Raw genomic sequence first — 22,225 nt, 5'->3', positions numbered from 1 at the left:
CAAATGTGTCAATAGAGACCTATTTTTCATCTTCTTCATGCTTCAGCTAAGCTATAAATTTTCATCAGCCTATCATTTTTATAAAATCTAATAAACTCTTGTTTTTAGCCTTCTCTCCCCAGAGCAACGTCAAACAAGTGGGTAGATACATCAGAAGCAAGAACTAAAAGAATAAAACCCCGAACAGCCGTCAATGTATATTCTGAGAGCCTTGTTAAAAATGTATAAAAAGTACCGTATGTAAGTATGTGGATACAAACAAAACTATAATTTTAAGCCACTGAAAACAGTCTTGTAATGGGAAGTGTCCAGCAACCTTAAATTATAAGCAGGTTGTCACGGAGTCCCCAGGCGATGCTCTGGAACTGCTCCCCACAAAGCCAGTCAGGACTTCGGGTGTCATAAACAGATAGCTAAGGGTTAATGTCTCTTTCACCTGAAAAAAAAGCACCTGACCAGCAGCTGAAGCACCTGACCAGAGGACCAATCAGGAAACAGGATTTTTTTTCAACTCTGGGTGGAGGGAAGTTTGTGTCTGAGTTCTTTGTCTTCTGCCTGAATCTCTCTCAGCTAGAGAAGGATTTTTCTATTTCCTGCTTTCTAATCTTCTGTTTCCAAGTTGTGAGTACAAAGTGGGTTTTTTCTTTTGAATTTACATGTCTATAGTGGCTGGAGTGCTTTAAATTGTATTCTTTTTGAAGAAGGCTGTTTATTCATATTTCTTTTAAGCAATTGACCCTGTATTTGTCACCTTAATACAGAGAGACCATTTGTATGTATTTTTCTTTCTTTTTTATATAAAGCTTTCTTTTAAGACCTGTTGGAGTTTTTCTTTAGTGAGGAACTCCAGGGAATTGGGTCTGCAGCTCACCAGGGAATTGGTGGGAGGAAGAAGTCAGAGGGAGATCTGTGTGTGTTAGATTTACTAGCCTGACTTTGCATTCCCTCTGGGTGAAGAGGGAAGTAATTCTGTTTTCCAGGACTGGGAACGGGGAGGGTGGAGTCCCTCTGCTTAGATTCATGGAGGTTGCTTCTGTGTAGCTCTCCAGGAGCACCTGGAGGGGGGAATGGAAAAAGGATTATTTCCCTTTGTTGTGAGACTCAAGGGATTTGGGTCTTGGGGTCCCCAGGGAAGGTTTTTGGGGGGACCAGAGTGCCCCAAAACACTCTAATTTTTTGGGTGGTGGCAGCAGTACCAGGTCCAAACTGGTAACTAAACTTGGAGGTTTTCATGCTAACCTCCATATTTTGGATGGTAAGGTCCAAATCTGGGACTAGGTTATTGACAGGGGAGCCTCCTCTCCCTCGGAGCAGACTATCTTCAGGGCAAGAAGCTCACATGGCTTCACCTCCTGAGTCTCTCCTAGGAGCATTCAGCATATGCCCCTTAGTGTGCTTCCCACAGCGAGTCCGCCCAGGCAGGGTCCTGGGAAAGCCACCGGGTCCTGCACCCCCACTTCGCAGTCAGACGTGACTCCTAGCCAGCCAGTAAAACAGAGGTTTATTTAGATGACAGGAACACAGTCCAAAACAAGTCTTGCCGATACAGACAACAGGACCCCCTTTAGTTAGGTCCGTCTGGGGCCCCAGGGAGGCCACAGCCCCGTTGAGAGGCCCAAGGCTTGTTGGGGCTCCCATCCATTTTCCAGCCAGTTTCCAAAACTGCCAAAAAAAGCCCTTCAGCCCCTCCTCTCTCTCGGCTTTGTCTCTTTTCCGGGACAGGAAGTCACCTGATCTCTTTGTTCTCCCACACAATTAGCATCCCCTTGCATAGGGAAAGGGCCCAGACCATTAGTTGCCAGGCGACAGAGGGTCGGCCATAACTGAGGCCCCCACACAGTATTCAGAGGAAACATTAAAAACAGTCCCACTTCGTCACACAGTACTGCTAGGCTTGTCCATGATATAGGTCATGTGGGGTTGGTATACTGCCACTGAATCTATTCTGCAAAATTCTGCCTAGGAAACACATAGATTTTTAGAAATAATTCTAGGTCAAATTGTTTTTTTATTTTATTTCTATTTATTTAGATATAAATAATAAAAAGATGCCTATAAAGTGCTTTAAGTGCGTCCACATATAACTAAGCAAATAATCATTTTAAATAGGGACTCAGCCAGCCACTTACAAAAACTTTCATCAGTGTTGTGGGAAGCGTACTCTCCCCACAAACCCTGGCTAACTAGTGTCTCTAGAAAGCAACATAACAAATAGAACCCAAGAAAATTTTTTGCAAAAGTCAGCATTATGGGCTGGTTCTCCTCTGCTGCATTGGCTTTATTCCTAATTTACACCAGTGAAAGATGAGAATCAGGCCTCAATTCTATGGCTTCGTTTGGCATCTTTTTTGTCTGTGTGTGTGCAGAATTATATTAATATTCTCCTGGTGCTGTCTGTCCCTTGGCTGTGGGTAAATGAACATGGGCAGTGTGGATCTATGCTTTCAATCTGGAATTTTCAGACAGGTTAGCTTCCATTTAGCCAGCTAAATAAGAAGCCACATTGGGTTCTGAACCTCCTTCAGAAAATCTGGCTACAATGGAAGTACAATAAAACCTCAGAGATATGAACACTCGGGAATGGAGGCTGCTCATAACTGAAATATTCAGCACTCTGAACAAAATGTTATGGTTCTTTTAAAAGTTTACAGCTGAACATTGACTTAATACAGCTTTGAAACTTTACTGTGCAGAAGAAAAATGCTGTTTTCTCTTTATTTTGTTAGTAGTTTACATTTAACATAGTACTGCACTGTATTTGCTTTTTAAAAATTGTTTTGGTCTCTGCTGCTGCTGGATTGTGTACTCGCAGTTCCAAATGAGGTGTGTGGTTGACTGATCAGTTCATAACTCTGCTGTTCATAACTCTGAGGTTCTACTGAACTGAGCAGCTTTGAAAATCTGGTCCCCCTTGTGGGCACTGAGCACTTGAAAGTCTGCCCCCTAGAGTGTTAAGGTTCAGGGGCCCCTTTAGATCAAACTGGATATGTGCATTTGCTAGCATACACGGGAAGTTTTCACACACCCTCCTGTGCCAGCTTTGCCCCTGTCACTGCTCTTTCCGTAGAAGACAAACAGAAGAGAGAAGGGTAGCAATCCCCTAATGTGCCAGCCAGCATGGCTGTACGTTGACATACCTCTTGCTCCTGGGGTGGTGTAGGAAGCACCCCATTGATCAATTTGGGTGATCATGACAGCCCAGGCTTCTTGCAAAGCTGGTCTTAAGCAATCATTATATAAGTAGGGGCATTGCCAGCAGATTGAGGGACGTGATCATTCCCCTCTGTTCGGCATTGGTGAGGCCTTGTCTGGAGCACTATGTCCAGTTTTGGGCCCCACGCTACAAGAAGGATATGGAAAAATTGGAAAGAGTCCAGCAGAGGGCAACAAAAATGATTAGGGGGCTAGAACACATGACTTATGAGGAGAGGCTGAGAGAACTGGGATTGTTTAGTCTGCAGAAGAGAAGAATGAGGGGAGATCTGATAGCTGCTTTCAACTAACTGAAAGGGGGTTCTAAAGAGGATAGATCTAGACTGTTCTCAGTGGTACCAGATGACCGAACAAGGAGTAATGGTCTCAAGTTGCAGTGAGGGAGGTTTAGGTTGGATATTAGGAAAAACTTTTTAACTTGGAGAGTGGTGGAGCACTGGAATGGGTTACCTAGGGAGGTGATGGAAGCTCTTTCTTTAGAGGTTTTTAAGGTCAGGCTTGACAAAGCCCTGGCTGGGATGATATAGTTGGGGACTAGGTCCTGCTTTGAGCAGGGGGTTGGACTAGATGACCTCCTGAGGCCCCTTCCTACCTGCTATTCTATGATTCTATGAATCAGTAACTCCTGTCTGTGTTACCCAGTGCCAGGTAGAAAGTAGGGTGACCATACATACTGTTTTTGCCGGGACAGTCCCTTCTTTAAGCTCTGTCCTGGCGGTCCCAACTTTTTTGGCAAAACTGGGCATTTGTCCCATTTGCTCCGATAATCAGTGGCAAGAGCAAATGGGACAAATGCCCAGTTTTGCCAAAAAAGTGGGGTACGACCCCTAGTGGGGCACAGAGGAACAGTAAGGGGGCAAGCGGCAATGCCAGCCCTACAGGATTGGGCCCATAGTCAGCTCCCCTGACAGGATCGGGCCAAGCAGCAGGAGGAGGCCAGGGTGCTCAGCGCCCCCACAACCCACAGGATTGAAGGTCCAGTAACTCCAGCTGGAGCAGGTGGGCAGCGCAGGCTGCACAGCTGGTAGGAAACCAACAGGTATGTGGAGGAGTGTGCAGGGGGCTGGGGCCATGGGGAGTGGGGTGCAACCGGTGCATGGGGGACACAGACTAGGTGTGGGGCTGGTCGTTGGGGGAACTCCCTGGATAGGGGCTAGATACTGGGACACACTACCTGGATGGGGGGGTTTATTGCTGGGTGCAGTCCTTGGGGGGCTGGTGGCAGTTGCTGGGGGGTACTTGGGGGGAAGTCCCTAGGTGGGGGACTGGATGCTGGAGGGGGCAATCCCGGAGGGGAGGGGGCTGTTCTGCCCTGGTCAGGGCACCCTGTCTCTGCAGGGTAGGCACGTGTTCCAGCCCAGTGTCTGGATGCTGGGGAAGAGTCGGGGATGGGGGGGTTGGTAATGGGGGGTAGTCCCTGGATAGGGGGTGCCCTGCACCAGGCAGGGCCCTCCATCTTTGCAGACAGGCTCCTTAGCCTTGCTGTCAGCCCAGCCGTGCTGCCAGATGTACAGGTAGCACATATATTGTGTGGATGCAGCCCATACAGCACACAGAGAGCTGCATATGCGGCCCATAATGGCAGATAGGTTGAGAATCACGGCTCCAGAGACTCAATCACACAGTTAACACTATCATGGTTGATTTCTCCAGGACTGCACTTGTCCTCAGTGGACAGATTGGGCCATTCGGGGTGACGTGACCCAGTTTGTTACAGATGTGACACTGCATCTCCATACTCTCCCTTTGAGGGGGTCTCCCTCCCAGTGGAGTAGGTTCTTTCTGCAGGATGGGTGTCTCTGTTTAGGCCAAGTCCCCAGCCTCTAGTTCCTCTCCATCCTCATTATTGTTACATTTCTTATTGAACCCAGACTGGTTCTCTAGGCATTCTTCTGACCATTGGCCAGCTGTGTGTACACATCTGTAGGATTTCTGTCCATCAACCAAGATTTTAGGTCAAGAAGGCAGAGTTTATAACATAGCTCCAAGCTCCTCAGGTCGTAAGATTCATCAGCCATCGTACCTGCCCTTCCATTCCCCCATGTAATCCCTAAATTGGGTTGCAACTTCAGCATAATCCATATCCTCTTTTTTTCTGAAGCTCCTGAAATTTCCTCCTATCTACTTCTGGTGTTAATTTAAACTTCTCCAGAAAAACTTGCTTACAATGCTTATAATTTCCATGGTCCTCTCTCACTATATGACTGAAGGCATCCAGGGTCTTCTCTATCAGAAAGAAGACAGATCCCTAAGCCATATTCTCGGTCACATGGTTCAATTCACAACTCACTCAAAAGCATTTAAAATACATGTGTGCCATCCCCATCCTGTAGCAGGATAACAACTTAAAATCTGGTCTGCCCAAGGAGCCAGTTATACAGTATCTGCCTACCATTTACTGAATTGGTGTGCTACTGGCACATTCTCTCCAATTCCAGTTCATACTGTCATTGCATTTTCTGGACTGCTCTCTTCTGTTTCTGCTCAGCAAGCTGTTTAGCTTCCACGTGCAGCTTTTCTCTCTCCTCAGTTGCTACTCCAGTAGCTGCATACAATCCTGTTGTACTCTTTCCCACTGCCCTCTGGGAAGTCATCCCCAAACTGTCCCTGTCCTGGTCATCTATTCTTCCCCCAGTTCCCTGGGTCACCTCCTTGCCCTGCTACTACTGGTTTGGGTCAGTTTCATGCAGCAAAGTCACTAGCGCTGGCTTGTTAAGCTCCTTAGAGTCTAGCTTTCTTTTTTTCATAGAATCGTAGACCTGGAAGGGACCTTGAGAGTCTCCTGCACTCATGGCAGGACTAAGTATTATCTAGACCATTCCTGGCAGGTGTTTGCCTAACCTGCTCTTAAAAATATCCAATGATGGACATTCCACAACCTTCCTGGGCAAGTTATTCCAGTGTTTAACTCCCTGACAGTTAGGAATTTTTTCCTAATGTCCAACCTAAACCTCCCTTGCTGCAGTTTAAGCCCATTGCTTCTTGTCCTATCCTCAGAGGTTAAGGAGAACAATTTTCCTCCCTCCTCCTCATAACAACCTTTTATGTACTTGAAAACTGTTATCATGTCCCCCCTCAGTCTTCTCTTCTCCAGACTAAAGAAACCCATTTTTTCCCATCTTCTCTCATATGTCATGTTTTCTAGACTTTTAATCATTGTTGTTGCTCTTCTCTGGACTTTTTTTGTCCACATCTTTTATGAAATGTGGTGCCGAGAACTGGACACAGTACTCCAGTTGAGGCCTAATCAGTGCAGAATAGAGAAGAAGAATTACTACTTGTCTTTGCACATCTCTGTTAACTGGTCTTTCTTAAACTGCTTATCATTTATTTTGTGTGTGTCTTTTCCTATTCTTTTCCAACAAAGCATACCAGACACTTTTTTCTCTTGCTTTCACCTTCTCTGACACGTTTTTACTGCGATGGTCTCTCAGTGGAACTTCACCACTGTCACACCATCCCACTACACTACAGCCAATATGTTATAGTTCACAGCTACCTTGCGCCTCTGACCCCTTCCTTGGTCTCTGAATGCACTTCCTACAGGTCTTACTCCTCACACCTTTACCTCCGGAGGGTGGAATCCTGCATTTCTCCCACTCTTAGACCAGATGTTAGGCTACACTATTCCGTGCACCAACTGGACTTCCAAAATTTGTCCTACTGGACTCAGTTCCTGCAGTTCTTCCTTCCAGGAGCTTGTGACTAATGGTGAATACACAGTGATTCAAAGCAGTCTTTTAAAAACAAAATATTGTTTAATCTTAACAGTAGGAACAAGACAGCACGTAAAAGAAGAGATTAAAAAAAAAAACTTATATGTATAGCTATCTTACCTATAGTCCTAGGTAGGCCTGTCTTATCCTAGACACCCCAACCTTTGGAGTCTGGTTTCCCCTTAGGTCAAAACCATGTGTCCCTACTTCAGGGACAGTGTCTCTTTTTAAAAAGCGACAATGTTCTTTGTTCTCTCCTGTGCTTCTTAAGCCTGGTTTAAACTGGTTTGGACAGGTCACTAGGGCGTCCAGAGGGCTTTTCAAAGCAGATGTCTCAGCATTGTCTTTTATCCGTTGAAGTGTTTTCCAGGAGATATGAATATCAGGAATCACCCCCTCTTCTGTGGTGCATTTCCTAACGAACCCGTCAGTGAATTAACACAATATATGCATACAATAAACACCACAATGACCTGGCCAAGAGAGTATTCACAAATTATTTTACATGCAGCTCCAATCCAATTTCTTTTGGAGTCCTCCAAATGGGAGTCTTTGCATTGACTTTAATGGGAGTTGGATCTGAGTCTTTAGGCCTCAGTTCAGCAAAAATGTTTAAATATATGCATAACCCCATTGACTTGAATGGGATTTAAGCACATGGGATCATCCATATATTTCAGGTTAAATGGGGGTTCTGCAAACTTCACTGGGCCTAAGAAACAAGTGTCAAAATGTTGTGGTCTTTACTAAGGCTGTAATCCTGCGAGGAGCTGAGTGTATTCAAGAGGCGTGGAAACTGCTCAGCACCTTATGCCTGGGCCCTTACTGACATCAGCCAACTGAGGAATGCAGAGAAGAATCTTTACCCTCTTATTAATGATAGACATCACCGCTGTTTGTCAGGAGGGGGGTCATCTTTTTATGACATTGCAGAAAGTCAGTCAGGGTGAGAGGAGGAATTCTAGAAATGCTATTACTCCCTTGCCCCCATCCCTCCCCCCAAAAAAGGACTTCACCAGCCATCAGGCAGGACATGGATTTAAATAATATGGCAACTTTTAAATAATCAATTAGTGCTTCTTGATTAATAGGAACCATAAGAGTCTGTGTAGACTCCTTGTGACACACAGAGCAGCTGAGTGGGACTCAGGAGACCAGGGTTCTATTCTTGGCTCTGCTGTTGACATGCTACATGATGGTGGATGGTCAGGTAACCTGTCAGGTTATGTCTTCATTGCAGAGTTGACTCAGGAGATCAGCACCCTGGTCTGAGCATCTTAGTTAGTCTAACTTAGGTGTGAACAACTCCACTGCAAAGCCACCTGCGTGTGTCCACGTGACTGCATCTACAGGAGTGCTGCACTTGACCATATATGTCACTAGGACATCTGGGGGCATATCCCACAGTTCTTTCGGCTGCAGTGAGCTAAGCTGCTCTGATTGTTTTCTAGTGAATTGTGTCTGTCCTTCTGGGCACATAGGCGCCACTGTGGGAAGGCTCCGGAGGACTATCAGCACTCATGTAGTTTAGCCTGTGTCCTCACTGCAAAGTAGGTGCAATAGCACTCGAGTGTTCACCTATACCCCAAAATGGGGCAGCTCGCCTGAATTTAAAGCACTACTCAACTCAGATGAGACAGGAATTAGTTTAGGGGCAACACCCAAGTAAAAGCGCAAGTTGGCTTGTCTTCACTGCAGAGTTCTCAGTGCCTCTGTTTTCCCAGATGGAAAATGGGATAATGATACTTACTCCACTTGGCAAAGCAGCTTCAGATCCTCAGCTCAAAGGTGCTGTACAAGCAAATAATTTGCTAGTTGCAAATTGAATTCACTTGACAGTGATATAAACGTATAAGCTTTTAGCTCAGGGTACAGCAAATTGTTGTTATGGATATGAGACCCCATTCAGCTGTTACATTTATCTAGCAATAATTTGTGTCACATTTGCATTTCCAGGAATGTAAATATATACGTGAAAATATGACTGTTTGTCACAGTGCTCACCATGTAGGGATTTAGTGAATGTGTCTGATTTTGATCCTACTCAACTTTGGGTTTTATGAATTAAAGATGACAAGCAGCTCATTCATCTTTCCTCCTGTATTCTAAAATGCTAAGTGGAAGTGCTTGTTCAAGTGACAGACTAAATACGAAGCTCAGAACTAGATCTGCAGTACCAAAGTCAGCCCTGGAATAAGTAGGCATAAGTCCCAATTTATTTCAATATGAATTACTCCGTTTTACTGAATTTTGCGCACAGTGTGAGCAAGTTCTGTACTGTTTTGCTAAAGTATCTCAGTCACGACCAAAACCAGACACGCTCTAGTGTGGGAACCGAGCAAAGAGAGATCACTTTGTCAATTTATGTGATAAGTTCTAGGGCTGTCAAGCGATTAAAAAAATTAATTAATTAGACCTATTTAATCTTTGAATCCCTCTCTTCTACACTGGCAGGATATAGGCCTCCTCGGTGACAGAGAACATACCCAACAACAAGCTGATTGCACACTTGGCCTTAGAGAAGTATTTTTCATTCTGTTTGCTCTCTTTCCATTTTTAAAAGTCCTAAACAATTAAAAATAATAGAGACAGGACAAGAAATTCTGTGTCTTCACCTGAGTCAAAAACCGGGGTGAAAGTAACTTAAAGGACTTACCGGTACACCGGAGTCCTGAGTAGGGGTGTGGCCTCAAATGGAAGAGGTGTGGCCTCAACCGGAAGAGGCGGGGCCTTTCAAGATTTAAAGGCCCTGGGGCTCTGGCTGGGGCTGGGAGCCCCAGGGCCTTTAAATCACCCCGGAGCTACAAGCTGCAGAGGCGGCTGGGAGCCCTGGGGCTCAGGGGCAAATTAAAGGGCCCAGGGCTCCAGCCATTGCGAAGCTCCAGGCCCTTTAAATCCCTGCCCGAGTCCAGCTGCCGGAGCTCTGGTGGTGATTTAAAGGTCCCGGGGCTTCCCGCAGCGGCAGAAGCGCTGGGCCCTTTAAATCCCCACCTGGGCCCAAGGCTCCCCACAGCAGCATCTCAGCATTTAACCATGTTATCCAGACCTGTTCTGATCAGGGCTAGACAACAATGGTAAAATACCAGTTACTTCCCCACGTTGGCCCTGAGATAGTAAATTAGGCCAGGCAGGCCTAATTAATCAGCAAGTTTGGGAGAGATGTGGGCTTCTTGTAGCCTACTAATTAGAAGCAGGCTCAGCTGGGCAGGAACAGAAGGGGACTGTAAAAAGCCCAGGAGCTGCAGCCTGCAAGTAGGAAGGAGGGCAGCTGGGATGGGCTGTACTGTACTGTATTATACTGTAGTCTAGTCCTGTCCTGTCCTGTTAGGATGACCAGACAGCAAGTGTGAAAAATTGAGACGGGATTGGGGGTAATAGGAGCCTATATAAAAACAAGACCCCAAAATCGGGACTGTCCCTATAAAATCATAAAAGCAGCAAAGAGTCTTGTGGCACCTTATAGACTAACAGACGTATTGGAGCATGAGCTTTCGTGGGCGAATACCCACTTCGTTGGATATAAGCTCATGCTCCAATACATCTATTAGTCTATAAGGTGCCACAGGACTTTTTGCTGCTTTTACAGATCCAGACTAACATGGCTACCCCTCTGATACCCTATAAAATTGGGACATCTGATCACTCTATGTCCTGTCCTGTCCTGTGAGGAGGGTATGAGGGCTGGAAAACCCAAAGAGGGAAAGGAGATAGTTATTGAGGAAGAAGCCCAACAGCAAGGGCTAAGATAGCACAGGCTGCATGTTATAGGGTCCCTGAGCTGAAGCCCAGTGTAGAGGGTGGGGCTGGGATCCCCTAGCAGCCAGTTGGTAGTGGCACAGGGTGTTGGAGATGTCACCCAGACAACTGGTCTGGAAGGACTGTGATTTCCTCAGAAGGAGAGGAATTGAGTGACCTGGCCGGCGAGCCAAACCATGAACCAGAAGCTGCCGCTCCAAGAGTGAGAGAGGCTGCAGACAGAGAAGAAGGTGGGTAGAGAGACTGGTGGGGGGGGGGGTCTAGCACCAGGCAGAGCTAATCCCCAGGATGGCCAGGAGGAGGTGCCATGAGTGGTGAGGGGCCCCGTCACACTTGTCTACAGTGTACTTTCAGGGGCAGTGAGTTATATGGGCCCATGGTGCCCATGCTCCAGCAATATTGGTGGCGTGGCTTCACCAATGTTCAGGGCTGGCCCTCTTTGCCAGCCCCACCTGCTGCCCCCATGTGCCTTCCCCAAGCGGCCCTGCCTGTGCCCTGGGCAGCAGGTGGCTGCCCCCTGCAGCTCTGTGCTGTGCTCTGCTCTGCCAGCTCCCGGCATCAACTGCTGCCGCAGGGTCCTAGTGCCCCCCATCACTAGTTCCAGGGCAGGCTGCCTATGCCCTTCTGCCTTGGATGGAGGGACCCTTCCCTTTTCCGTCGGGACCCTCCACCAGCACAAGCCCCTTCCCTGCAGTTACCACTCCTGCCCCACGCTGGGCAAGAGGCAGTCCCATCCCCCACCCCCAGTGAGGCTACAGTGAGCGGCAGTAGCAGGGGAGGAGGCACACGTGATGGCAGCCCTCCTCCACCACCACAGGGAGGTAAGGGGGACTTCCTGGACCAGAGAGGGCCTTAGGAGCACATGAAGTTATAGTGGTGCAAGGTGAGTGTGCTGCCTGTGGGGAGAGGGCTGGGGGGAGTCCTCGCTGGCCCCAGCTGGGGGCAATGTGCCTGCAGCCCAAACTCCTCATCCCTGGCCCCGCCCCACCCCAGAGCCTGCATCCCCAACCAAAGCCCCTGCACCCCAACCCTCTGCCCCAGTCCTGAGCCCCCTTCTGCACTGTGAACCCCTTATCCCCCGCCCCACCCTGCAGCCTGCACTCCAACCCTCTACCTGAGCCCCTCCCACTCCCCAGACCCCTCATTCCCAGCCCCACTCCAGAGCCCTCACATTTTTACATTATTTTTAAAAATATATCAGCTTACTAGGCAGGTGTGTGCGGAGTGGGACTTGGACCCGTTTTGGGCACCACCAAAAATTATACAAACCTGCCACCCCTGGGTACTTCTGCCGCAAAGCTGCACTTATGATGGTGTGATGGCTACCACCTTGGCCAACACCAAGGGGTTAAACCAGGGATCTTTATTGCTTGAGCTAAAGAGGCAGGCTCTGTAACTATGGGCTGTAACAGACTCACAACCTCTGTGGGTTAAACAGAGAGGGAAATGTAACACAAAGACCACAGGGTTACAGTAACAACAGTGGGCCAAATTCATCCTGGGGGTAATTCAACTTAAGTTGGTATAGTTGCATCTGGGATAAAGTCACCCCCAAACATTCAAAACTAGTAGGGTTAGATTGTGATCTTATTTCCATTGAAGTAGACCAGGAGTAACCACACTGAGTTCTGTGGAGTTAGCTACCCCAGATTTACACCAGGGTAACTAAGAACAAGATTTCCCCTAATGATCCAGTCATCAGAAGTTAGTTTCTGTTAAGCTCATAAAACCAGCTGCCTGATTTGCTAACAATGTGCCTGTGTATTGTAATTGGGTGGTCTTTAAAGTGCAACATTAGCAATAAAACAGAAGTGCTTCTTCATTATTCACTTTAATTCAACTTTTTCTGAATGGATGTGGAATGAATTCCTGTTCTGCTCTATTTAGGTTCTTAAACCACACTCATCACTGTAGTAGCTGAGTACCTTCCAGTAGGTCATTTGCACTCTCCAAAGACTGGTTGACACTACTAATTTTACAGTCTGCAGATGTGTTTAGGTGACAATTTTAAAATGGAAAGAATATCTGTACAAACCACATTCTGAGCGGCTGTGCTATGCACAGAGGCCTCTTGTTCCAGGAAAGGCTTCCCCCATCAAGCCTGATGTTATGTGGGAAATGCTCTTAGTGAGATGAAATCTGATTATGTAGCTAGGGTCTCCTTTTTGTGACCCTGAAAATTCCATTAGTGAATTGCTATGTAAACTTCAGGGTTAAGTGTGACTTGTTTACATTAAGGCCCATTTAATACTGGTTTGGAAGCTATTAGTACACCAGGGGCCTATGTTAGATGGAACTTTGCTAATGTTATTTAGATCCCATGTGCAAAGAGAGATCTGGTGATGTATGGCTCAAACCCAGTGCTCTCCAGCACTTTATTTTTATCTTAATTTTGAACTAGAATGACTAATCAGCAGAGGCTTCATTTGTGGGAGTAGGAAGCAAGGATTTGGGAAGCCAAAGGCCTACTCACTCCTAGTTATCCCATTGGTGTTGGCTGCCAGAGAGCAGGAAGAGGAGAGAAGGGGAAATGGTCTCTCCCACTCATTTCCTATCCTGCCCTAACAGAGCAGAGCATGATGCACCCTCTCCAAGGGCTGTGCAGCAGACACATTGCATTGCTGGCTGCCTGATCCAGAATTCCTCCTGGAAATTCTAGCCCCTTCCAGTCTGCATGAGGCACCCAGGGTACATTCAGCCCTAAGCAGAGGGACAGCATTGAGTACAATTCCCTTGCCCAGCTGTACAACAGATATTTCAGAGTCAGAAAGCTGTTTAGTGTCTACAATTTGGCAGGGGGAGGCAATGGAAAAAAATCCATGTATAAATCCAAAGCATGTTTCTCCTATCATATAAGGATGCATAGTGCACTGCATTTCCCTTCATAATCTGTTCATTCACAAAATAATGCAATCCCAGTCTGAGTCAATAAAACTGAAAGATGGAACATTTCACAGGGGCAGAACTGTATCACGAAAATTGCACAGTGAGAAAAGTGTATTTAAAAACCTGAGGGCTCAACTGATATTGTAAAGGCAGTGGCCTGTATTGGGACTTAGGAGTGGTGCAATGCTGAAACACCCTGGTGGGGTGGAGGTTTGGGAGTCAGGGGAACTCCAGGAGACAGAAGCCCTTCTGGAGTTGCCCAAAGCACAGGAGGGAGTGGTCACCTTGCACTGTCCCTTAGGAGCAGACAGTATGCTGTCTCCCACACAGCCACCGAGCACTGCTGACTGTCTGGAGGGATGAAGAGCCATGGCCCAAAAGATGCCAGTTCTCATTGCTGAGGATTCCTTACTGTGGTGTATTGAGGACTGTGTTGGAATTGCAAGCTGTCCCATTAGGACAGAGGTCTACAAAATGTGGGGTGTGCATGCCCTCCGAAGGGATATGTAGAGGAACATCTGGGGGGCAGGGCAAGGCCCACGCCAGTCCCCATGACAATGGGGAGGGAGCGCCATTCAGCCCCTCCCCACCCCCAGCCGCATCCCTGGCTCCCGGCCCTGGGCCTGGCCCTTTCCCCAGCCTCGGTGCAGCTCTGCTTTTGGCCCTGTTCCAGCCCCAAGCCTCGGCCGCTAGCCATGGCTCCGTTCCCAGCCTGGGGCAAGGCCAGGAGTGGAGCTGCACTATCTACGGGCCCGACTGCCAGTCCCCAATGCAGCCCCTCTGCGGCTCCAACCCCAGTCTCAGCCTCTGGCCGGGGCCCCATTTTTGGCCTCAGACCCACCCCCAGCTGCAGTCCCAGCCTTGGCCCCCTTACCCTTGTCTGCGCCCCACCCCCCATCTGGAGCCATGGCCCCGCTCCCAGCCCTAGCTCCTGGGGGGTGCAGATGGGTAAGACAGGGGGCTGTGACCCTCAAAAGTATGGGAACTGCTGCTTTAGGAGTAAAGTTTCCTGGTCCTGCTCGCAGGCAATGGGACTCTGAAGGGAAGTGTGATATCTGCAGTCAGCCAGCCTAGACTAAGGTGGGTTGAGTTGTGCCTCACTGTTTCAGGGAGCAGCCTGGTTTCTCCCTCTCTGTTTTGAGGTTCTTGTGTAGTTTTGTTCTGAATTTCAACAGAGAAAGACGTGTTATATTGCAGCTTTCCAGCAAGAGTATTTGTTTTTCTCTAACTTATGTGTATGTGTGCTGTGAACATAACAGTGCCACAAAGTCAGTTGAGACTAGGTGCAGGTGTGTGAGGGTGTAGCCCATGCCTCAGAGTGTTGCGATCTGAAGACAGGACAGACCTGTTAAAAGATTGGCATAGACGAAAAATGTGACCAGATGCACACATGTTATATTGTATTATATGGTGTGCATCATGACATGCATGAGAAGTGTAATATAATGTCACACGGAGATGTGTGTATGCGTTTGATCTAAAGGAGCTCATGCATTACACAGGTCTGTGTAGATGCCAACTGTGAGAGGTGTGCAACACCTGCTCCCAGGGGTGTGTTTGGAGTGGTGAGCCTTACTCAGGCTCAGCTGAAGGTGGAGGGAAGGCTGCTCCTGGATGCACTGTACAGCTTTAATCTTGCTGGGCTGGTTAGCGCAGGTATGCTGAATGTTTCAGGATCAAACAGTACAATAAACACGCAGATTGGAATTGAAACGGTTCAGTCCTCTATTACAGGTGGCTCGAGACAGCAAAGGCAGAGGAGATCCTGTAGAGAAATCATGTGGTGCAAGGTCTTAGGGAGAGTGGTGTCAGCATGAGAATTTGGTAATGCTCAATGGCTGATTTGCAGAGCCGCAGCAGTGGTAGTTTTCTGGGATTGCCGTACAGAGGCTGTGAGTGTTAGAGAGTGGCTCGGGGCTGAACTGAATTGTAGTTGGCTTTTGGCTACTGGGGGAGGAAGTGTCAGCCTCAGAATGCTTGGCCGTGGGTCCTTTGCAGGGTGGAAATAACAGCAGGCAAATCTCTGTCTGCAATGTACGGAAGGCAGACAGACTTCGGGGGAACGTTCTGGGAGGAATGTGGGGTCTGCATGAAATGGGAAACAAAAAACTTAAGGTGTCTGACTTAGTGGCCCTAAGAAAGAGCCATGTCATGCTAGGGAGAGAAGAGCGCTCATCCCTCTCTCCTGCAGGATACTAATAATTCCCACTGATTGCTGTGGTGCCCTGAGTGGGGAGTATGTGGACCCCTTAACCCACATGGAATTAATTACAGCATCCAGGCTGCCCATCCAGACCGGTTTAAACTGGCTTGACAGCCAGATGCCATGGAAACCCTTCATTCCTGCCAGGCTGGTAACTGGAGCTAAACCCCACATGGTCCTCTTAGCAAGCTGAGGGTTAAAACCTTCCCTAAGACAGCAAGAGACCCCACAGCTTCCGTTAACTTGGCTTGTTAGCCAGCCCTTCAGGAAATTTATGTGGGCTACCACAGCTGAGGGTATCGTCAAACTCAGAAGGCTGGATATACAAACCCATCAGGGAAATGTCTGGGAGTCATCATACAGGAAGCTGTGGGTGTTTTGCTTTAATACCATGCCCAGAGCTGACTCTGAGCTATAAAAACTTTTTTATCTAGCCTGACAAAACCCTTGTGAGGCAGTGCAGTGCTGGTATCCCCACTCCTTCACCCAACGCACAGTCTACCTGTGGAGCTCGTTGCCATGGGATGTTGTGAAGGCCAAAAGTATAACTGTGTTAAAAAAAATTAGATAATTTATGGAGGATAGGTCCATCAATGGCTATTAGCCACGATGGTCAGGGATACAACCCTGCTCTGGGTGTCCCTAAACCTCTGACTGCAAGAAGCTGAGACTGGATGACAGGGGGTGGATCACTTGATAATTTCCCTGTTCTGTTCATTCCCCCGAAGCATCTGGCCCCACCCACTGTTGGAAGACAGGATACTGGTCTAGATAGCCATTGGTTGGACCCAGTATGGTCATGCTAATATACTTTATAGACTGAGAATGGAAGCACAGAGAGACTTGCCCAAGGTCATACAGGAAGTCTGTGGCAGAGCAGGGACTTGAACCCAAGTCTTACGCTAGTACCCTAACCACTGGACCATTTTTCCTAATGTAATTAAACTGGCTGTTCCCACACACACACTGAAGTGTTGGGTTTTGATGTGAACATTTCCTGTACACACACACTGAAAATGACGACCACTCCCACAGACTTCCTTCCTGCTCTACAAGTTCCCCCCTTGAAAGATGGGATTGACATGGCTGGGGGAGTGCTGGTGCTTCCGTGTGCAACAGCACACTCCTGGAAAAGGAGATACTGTACTCTATAGAACACTGCGTTCCAGTACAGCAAACTGTCACTCTGAATTATTTCATGAAGGAAGCTGCCATGTCTATGAGTCTCTTGAAAGGAAAGCTTGCTGTGTGAGGACTGAGGTAAGCATGTTTTCATGCAACTGCTCACAAAAGGCCAGAACAGGTGCGGTTGTTACATTAATTAATCAGTGTTTCTGACTGTGTCAAAGAAAATCAAGTTCACGATAGCTGATGCATAAGAAAGACCTCGGGAACATTGATGACCATGCAGTTTTTTAGTCAAACTGAGCCAGGAGAATTGTCTCTCTCTAATTTGCTCTTGCCACTTCAGATACACTATTTTTAGGGAGCAGTGTGACTGGGTTGGGCTTTTCCAACAATGGCTAAACATTTAACAGCTGAAGGCATAATAAATACGTTTAATAAGGAACTGCCATATTGGGTCAGACCAATGGTCCATACAGCCCAGTATCCTGTCAGTATCCTGACAGTGGCCTGTCAAAACTTAGTCCCAGATTTGGACCTTAGCGTCCAAAATATGGGGGTTAGCATGAAAACCTCCAAGCTTAGTTACCAGCTTGGACCTGGTAAAGCTGCCACCATCCAAAAAATTAGAGTGTTTTGGGGCACTCTGGTCCCCCCAAACCTTCCCTGGGGACCCCAAGACCCAAATCCCTTGAGTCTCACAACAAAGGGAAATAAACTTTTTCCCTTCCCCCCTCCAGGTGTTCCTGGAGAGATACACAGAAGCAAACTCCGTGAACCTAAACAGAGGGACTCCACCCTCCCCGTTCCCAGCCTGGAGAACAGAATTACCAAGAGCTAATCTCTCTTCCCCCCTCACCCAGAGGGAATGCAAAGTCAGGCTAGTAAATCTAACACACACAGATTTCCCCCTGACTTCTTCCTCCCACCAATTCCCTAGTGAGCACAGACTCAATTCCCTAGAGTTCCCCACTAAAGAAAAACTCCAACAGGTCTTAAAAAGAAAGCTTTATATAAAAAGAAAGAAAAATACATAAAAATGGTCTCTCTGTATCAAGGTGACAAATACAGGGTCAATTGCTTAAAAGAAATATGAATAAACAGCCTTATTCAAAAAGAATACAAATCAAAGCACTCCAACAACTATAGACATGTAAATACAAAAGAAAAACAATAACCCTTATTGTTTTTATGATCTCTGTACTCACAACTTGGAAACAGAAGATTAGAAAGCAGGGAACAGAAATCACTTCTCAAAGCTGAGAGAGAGGCAGACAGAAGAACCAAGAACAAAAGACTCACACACAAACTTCCCTCCACCCAGAGCTGAAAAAATCCTGTTTCCTGATTGGTCCTCTGTTGCTGCTTCAGGTTACTTTTTTTTTTCCAGGTGAAAGAGACATTAACCCTTAGCTTTCTGTTTATGACATGGCCACTGCTAGATTCTTCAGAGGGAATGAACGGAACAGGTCAGTTATCAAGTGGTCCAGCATTTGGCAGTTAGTGACTTAAGATATGTCTACATTGGAATTAAAAACCCAAGGCTGGCCTGTGCCAGCTGACTTGGGATTGTGGGTCTCAGGTTAAGGGGCTGTTTAATTGTAGTGTAGTCATTTGCACTTGGGCTGCAGCCCATGCTCCAGGACCCTGTAATCTCAGAGCTCAGGTTGCAGCCTGAGCCCAAACATCTATGCTGTAGTTATACAGACCCTTAGCCCGAGCCTGAGTCAGCTGGCACAGGGCAGCCGCGGGTGTCCAGTTGCAGTGTAGACATACCCTTAGGGACACGCAGAACATGGGGAGCATCCCTGACCATCTTGGTTAATAGCCATTGATGGACCTATCTTCCATGAACTTATTTAATTCGTTTTTGAACTCAGTTATATTTTTCTGACCTTCATAACATCTTCTGGTGATGAGTCTAGAAGATGTCTATATGTTGTGTGAAGAAATACTTCCTTCTGTTTGTTTTAAACCTGCTGCCTATTAATTTCATTGGATGACCTTTGGTTTTTGAGATATGTAAAGGGGTAAATAACACTTCCTTATTCACTTTCTCCGCACTATAGAAGTCTATAAAATCATGAATCAGTTGCCTGTTTTACAAGCTGAACAGTCCCAGTCTTCTTAATCTCTTCTCATATAGAAACTGGTCCGTACCCCTAATCATTTGTGTTGCCCTTCTCTGTACCTTTTTCAATTCTAATATCTCTTTTTTCTTTTTTTTGAGCTGGGGTGACCAGAACTGCTCACAGTATTCAAGGTATGGGTGAATGATGGATTTATGTAGTGGCATTATGATATTTATTGTCTTATTATCTATCCCTTTCCTAATGATTCCTAACATGGTTAGCTTTTTTGACTGCTGCTCATCCAGCAGATGTTTTCAGAGAACTATCCATAATGACTGCAAGATCTTTCTTGAGTAGTAATAGCTAATTTAGATCCTATCAGTTTGTATGTGTAAGCGGAGTCTGGATGAGCTCTCCCTTGACATCTAGTGATAAGCCATGGAAAAAGACTCTAGAAGCTGATCTTGTTTGCATGGACACACCCACTTTGCCTATGTGCTGAGCATGATGGGACTGCTTGCCCAAATGATCACTTGTGGCTGGTGTTGGATCCCTAGTCTCCTTGTTATTGGGGCAGGAGTAATAAAGTGTTGCTATCCTTGTTGTGTGAACCGAGGGCAGCAGAACTGTACCTGGCCTACCCCAATGGAGGGACTCACCCTCAACTGAACAGCACTCACTAGGTAGGGGACCTGGGTTCCAAAAGCCAATTAGTTGAGAGAAAGCTGGCTGGCTGGCTGGCTGGCTGGCTGGCTGGCTGGCTGGCTGGCTGGCTGGCTGGCTGGCTCTTTTTGTCCCTGTGTTTTAATAAAAGTTAATTTAGACTCAACTGAGAGTCTTATTATATGCTGCAGAGCTAACAACACTGATACTTAGGTCTAAGTATTAGACCTACTTTGGACAGTGTCTCTATTGCAAAAAACTGCCCAGTGTGCACCAGCAGTGAGCCTCCCCACTAACAGCTGAAATCACTGAGTGCTCTGTTAAGTGTGTGTTTGTGGGGGCCCTGAAGACATCTTGGCAAGCGGGTAGCTAGCAGAGAGGTGTGGCACGTAGCTAACAGGGTGGCTGGCAGAGGGCTAGACCAGAGCCCTGCAGAGGCGTGACAATTGGCCATTGGGGTGATGAGCAAGTGCCCAAGCAGTGCAGCATGTGAGGTGCCTACTTACCCACCCCCTGCCTTCCACCGAGGGTGGAGGTGAACTTTGCGGATGAACCTCTGAACTCTGGGACTGCATTGGCCAAAGACAGCAACTGTGAGTAGGGTACAGAGAAGGAATGAACATATTAAAGGGACTTTTGCGTTGCTGGACTTAAGACTCTGACAGGAAAAGAACACAGCCCAACTTACTTGGGTGTGGGTCTTTTGCTCATGGTTTGTGTTTATGAGCCCTAGTTGTGGTGTTTTCCCAAATTAATGCTGAGTTAATTCCCTACTTTTATTAAAAGTTTTTGTTACAGTCAAATGCTGTGCTTGCAAGAGGGGGGAAGTATTGCCTCTCAGTGGGGTGGTATGTAATTGTCCCTAGTCACTGGGTGGGGGCTTGAGCCGGTTTTGTGTGGTATTGTTGAAAAGGAACCCCTAGATACTGAACCCAGCCCTTGTTGCTGCTGGCTTCATCTGGGAGAAGTGTTACATATGTACAGTTGGGATTATGTTTTCCAGTTTTCTTTACTTTGCATTTATCAACACATTGAATTTCATCTGCCATTTTGTTGCCCAGTCACAAAGTTTTGTGAGATCCCTTTGTAACTCTTCGCAGTCTTCTTTGGGCTTACCTATCCTGAGTAAAATTTTGTATTGCCTGCAAATTTTGCCACCTCACTGTTTATCCCTTTTTTCCAGATCATTTATGAGTACGTTGAACAGCACAGGTCCCAGTACAGAACCCTGGGGGACCCGGCTATTTATCTTTCTCCATTCTGAAAACTGACTCCATTCTTTCTCCATTCTGATTCCTATCCTTTGTTTCTTGTATTTTAATCAGTTACTGATCTGTGAGAGGATCTTTCATCTTATCCCATGACAGCTTACTTTGCTTAAGAAACCTTGTCAAAGGCTTTCTAAAAGTGTAAGTACTCTATATACATTTGATCACCATTATAGACATGTTTATTCTCAAAGTATTCTAATAAATTGTTAAGGCATGATTTCCTTTTACAAGAGCCATGTTGATTCTTCTTCCAGAAATCATGTTCATCTATGTGTCTGATAATTCTGTTCTTTACTATAGTTCCAGTCAATTTGACTGGTAATGAAGTTAGGCTTACTGGCCTGTAATTGCCAGGATCTCCTCTGGAACATTTTTTTAAAAATTGGCATTACATTAGCTACCCTCCAGTCATCTGGTACAGAGGCTGATTTAAGTGAAAGGTTACATACCACAGTTAATAGTTCTGTAATTTTGTATCTGAGTTCCTTCACAAATCTTGGGTGAATACCATCTGGTCCTGGTTTAAATTATTGATTTGTTCCAAAATCTCCTCTATTGACACCTCAAACGGGGACAGTTCCTCAGATCTGTCACCTAAAAAGAATGGGTCATGTGTGGGAGGCTCTTGCACATCCTCTGCAGTGAAGACTGATGCAAAGAATTAATTTAGCTTCTCCACAATGGCCTTATTTCCCTAGAGTTCTCCTTTTAGCACCTTGATTGTCAAGTGGCCGCATTGATAGTTTGGCGGGTTTCCTGCTTCTGATGTACTTACAAAAACTGGCAGCAAAATTTTTTTAAAATCTTTTACTAGTTGCTCTTCAAATTTGTTTTTGGTCTGCCTAATTATACATTTACACTTGACTTGCCAGAGTTTATGCTCCTTTCTATTTTCCTCAGTAAGATTTGACTTCCAATTTTTAAAAGATGCCTTTTTGCCTCTAACTGCCTCTTTTATTCTGTTTAGCTATGGTGACATATTTTGGTTGTCTTGCTATTTTTTTTTAAATTTGGGGTATACATTTAATTTGAGACTCTATTATGGTGTTTTAAATGAGTTTCCTTGCAGCTTGCTGGCATTTCACTCTTATGCCTGTTCCTTTTAATTTGTTTAACTAGTTTCCTCACTTTTGCATAGTTCTCCCTTTTGAAGTTAAATGCTACTCTGGTGGGCTTCATTGGTATTCCCACCACCACCACCACAAGGATGTTAAATTTAAATATATTGCGGTTGCTATTACCGAGAGGTTCAGCTATATTCACCTCTTGGACCAGATCATGTGCTCTACTTAGGACTAAGTCAAGAATTGCCACTTTCCT

General features: G+C 46.4%; 1 long non-coding RNA gene across 1 annotated transcript in view; it reads left to right on the top strand.

Annotated features, from left to right (window-relative positions):
- Nucleotides 1-20,995, top strand: part of LOC115649769 — a 71,768-nt gene extending 50,773 nt beyond the window's left edge. Inside the window, exons 2-3 of the long non-coding RNA XR_003999908.1 lie at nucleotides 123-222; nucleotides 20,960-20,995. This is a non-coding gene — a long non-coding RNA (uncharacterized LOC115649769). The remainder of the gene's footprint in view (nucleotides 1-122; nucleotides 223-20,959) is intronic.
- The last annotated feature ends 1,230 nt before the right edge of the window (nucleotides 20,996-22,225 follow it).

Source organism: Gopherus evgoodei, chromosome 4 (assembly GCF_007399415.2).
Source record: "Gopherus evgoodei ecotype Sinaloan lineage chromosome 4, rGopEvg1_v1.p, whole genome shotgun sequence".
NCBI classification, from domain to species: domain Eukaryota; kingdom Metazoa; phylum Chordata; order Testudines; family Testudinidae; genus Gopherus; species Gopherus evgoodei.
This window is presented reverse-complemented; position numbering and strand designations above follow the sequence as displayed.